Below are 3,452 nucleotides of genomic sequence, written 5' to 3'. Positions count from 1 at the left end.
GGGTTGGAATCAACTTCTTCCAAACTCCTGTTAATGTTGATATTTTGACCTCCTCCCATGAATCATGAATGTTCTTAATGGCATCTAGAATGGTGACTCCTTTCCAGAACGTTTTCAATTTACTTTGCCCAGATCCATCAGAGGAATCGCTATCTATGGCAGCTATAGCCTTACGAAATGTATTTCTTAAGTAATAAGACTTGAAAGTCGAAATTACTCCTTGACCCATGGGCTGCAGAATGGATGTTGTGTTAGCAGGCATGAAAACAACATTAATCTTGTTGTACATCTCCATCAGAGCTCTTGGGTGACCAGGTGCATTGTCAATGAGCAGTAATATTTTGAAAGGAATCTTTTTTTCTGAGCAGTAGGTCTCAACAGTGGGCTTAAAATATTCAGTAAACCATGTTGTAAATAGATGTGCTGTCATCCAGGCTTTGTTGTTCCATTTATAGAGCACAGGCACCATAACAAATATAATAATAATGAAAAAGTTTGAAATATTGCAAGAATTACCAAAATGTGACACAGAGACACGAAGTGAGCAAATGCTGTTGGAAAAATGGCACCGATAGACTTGCTCGACACAGGGTTGCCACAAACCTTCAATTGGTAAAAAACGCAATATCTGCGAAGCGCAATAAAGTGAAGCGCAATAAAATGAGGTATGCCTGTACTTCAACAAAGAAGATATTCCCCGTCCCACCCCTCCAAAGAATACAAGCTTTCTATTTTATAACCTACCACCTGATTCACATAAGTGATACCCCTCTGTCATGTACCATGTCAATAACTCCTTCCTGAGTAATCAGCTGTAGCATATAGCAAAGGCCTCACCAAATGGAGTAGGCTAATCCAGTAGTGTAATTATGGTCAGGTAACTGGGGCCAGTGCCTTGGTCACTGACTTGCAGGAGGCAGGAAAAAAAACCCCTGTCACTAGCTGCAGGTTCATGCCAGCAGTGAGGTGGCAACTGGACATCACTGCTGCCCCTGTGCATGGCTGCTGCCCCAGGCACCCAGCCATGTCATTACGCCTCTGGGTTGATAAAAACATCTATATTCGTATAGCTGCTCTGATAGTAAGCAAGTGGGCACTCCTAACTGCTCATGAGGGTAAAACAGGCATTCTACCCTGCCTCCCCTACCAGACTGGAGTTACTCTGAATTTACCTCTGTGTAAACAAAATCATGGTGTAGCCCTTTGCATCCAGCCTTATCAGAGTACTGACACTGCACAAATATAGTGGCCCCCAAAATCATTGGCAATGCATAGGGAGTGCATGTGGGTGCACGTGCACCCCCTGAGATTGGCAGTGCACCCCTGCATCTGGTTACTATGACCTGGCCACAGCAACAGAGTTTTTTTCATTTTGATTTTGGGGTTTTTAGAGAACACTGTGGTATATATTTTTAATTTTTTAGCCTGTATATGCCTGCTTGTCCCTTTGCTTTAGACTGCCACTGCCCTGGACCATTATTTTAATGCAGTATTTAAAAGCCAATTTTTAAAAGCAAATGTTTAAACATTATTTTTTACCCATCAATCCCTTCCTTGAAGGTTTTAAATCTTCACCTCCTAAATGGAGCATAATTAAGGAAATTACCTGGACTGTTTATTGGGGTTGTAGGGAGGACCTTTACCAGTTGTTTTAGGAAAAGTAGAATGGCATACATGATATGGGGCTTTAACGGGCTGGATGTTGTAATGTACCCTTAACTATGGTTTAAATGTCGACCACATCCCCCCGACACTGTTTTTTTTCTTTAGCAGAGTTTTAGCCAATTAAGTTTAAGTAGGCCTTTTATACTGGGGCCAGGAAATGTATGGCCCAAGATGCCTATTAAACTTTTACTTAGCATTTTACTTAGCAATTAGCACCTTATTCGATTGTTAAGATGGCTGTTTAGACCAGAGAAAATTGCCGAAAACATATTAGGTCCCCAAAGAGTCCAGCCATGGGAAGTTTACCTTTCCTGTACAATGGATGATGCGTTTGTCATTTTCCCAACTGGCAGATCTAATTCTTGGTGCCACTGCAGCACCACCAGGTTTGGTTTTGTTTTGCAAGAGTCTGGAGAAATGTTAAGGGTCAGGTCCTTTTCATACAAACAGCATGCCTGGTTTTTATTAGGATGCCACTATTTTACTTTTTGTTTTAGACTTCTGCACAAATTTGGGGAATCAATGAAGCTATATTACAACTTTTACAATAAAAAGCACAGGCAAAGCAAAGCAAGAAAAAGGAAGCAAACAGAAGGATGGCAATACAAACAAATGGTTAATATGGCCTTTTGTATTTTCGGCATGGCTGAACTTTTTGAGACCCTGGAGGTAATGCTTTACATGATACACTATTTTTTGTAGCTATTTTGTAGATAATTTATAGCTTATTGTGAAGTTTTGTTTAACGTGTTATTGTTTAGCCTAGTTCATATTACGACTGCTTACAGAAATAGCATTACACAAACACAGCCAAATAAGCACCACAATTACTATGCATAATACAACTAAGCTTGACCTTTTTTCACACCAAGCACTTCTTGATGCTTTAGCAGTGGTTTACATTTTACAAAACACAAAGAGACAAAGGGAGGGGCTCAACTTTTTTTGAGGTTTAGATCATGGAATTACTTTTGACACTGGCTGGCTTTTTCACAAAGGTTCCTGGCCCTTGCCATTTAGGCCTTTATTTTTATTTTTTAGTGGTACGGTATGTTATTTTATCTTTTACTTGATCTGCTTGACGATGCAGTACAGGTTTTAATTATTTATGCATTTATCTGTTAGCACTTTAGTCTGGACATCATCCAGAGATTTCTCCTCCTAGCTACTTGTAGAGGCTGCTTTTTTACAATTTTTTTTTTTTTTTTTTTTTTTTTTTTTTGTGTCAGATTCTTTAAGCACCCTGCCACACTTTTTTTTTGGCCTTTAATTAAGGGGGGGCGTTTTGTCGGGTTTTGGTTTCCCTAGACTTTTTTATTAACAGGTAATCCACAAGGCATTGGGAGCTAGGGTTTTTAGGCTTGCCTTCTCTGGGGTGACAACATGTGGCATTTTGTAGAGATTACCTCTCCACAAGTAGCTTCACCTCATTAACCAGTTCCACGGGGGTGTGGTTTTTAAGTCTCAACCAGGACTGATTTTTAGGCTCTTTTGCCCTGGCCATCTTTATGCTTTGTGGACACAGTTTTTTACTGTGGGTCTTTCTGGCCCCTTTACCCTTGGGTTTTGGCCACACAAGAACCTTTGCCCTATTCATTTTAAGATCCTGGCCCCACCTCAGGCCAACTGAGATTTTAGGCTTCCCCAGGTCTGTCAGTCTTAGCAGTGTCTTTTCTTTTCTTTTTTAAACTTTTGACATTTTTAGGGCCCTGGTCCTGCTTTTAGATTGCCAGACTCCTTGGCAGAGTGGCCATCATAGAGGACAGTCCAGTTTTCTGCTACTCTGT

Source organism: Gavialis gangeticus, unplaced genomic scaffold, assembly GCF_001723915.1.
Source record: "Gavialis gangeticus isolate Ggan-Ray unplaced genomic scaffold, GavGan_comp1, whole genome shotgun sequence".
Lineage (NCBI taxonomy): Eukaryota > Metazoa > Chordata > Crocodylia > Gavialidae > Gavialis > Gavialis gangeticus.
Note: the sequence above shows the minus strand (reverse complement) of the source record.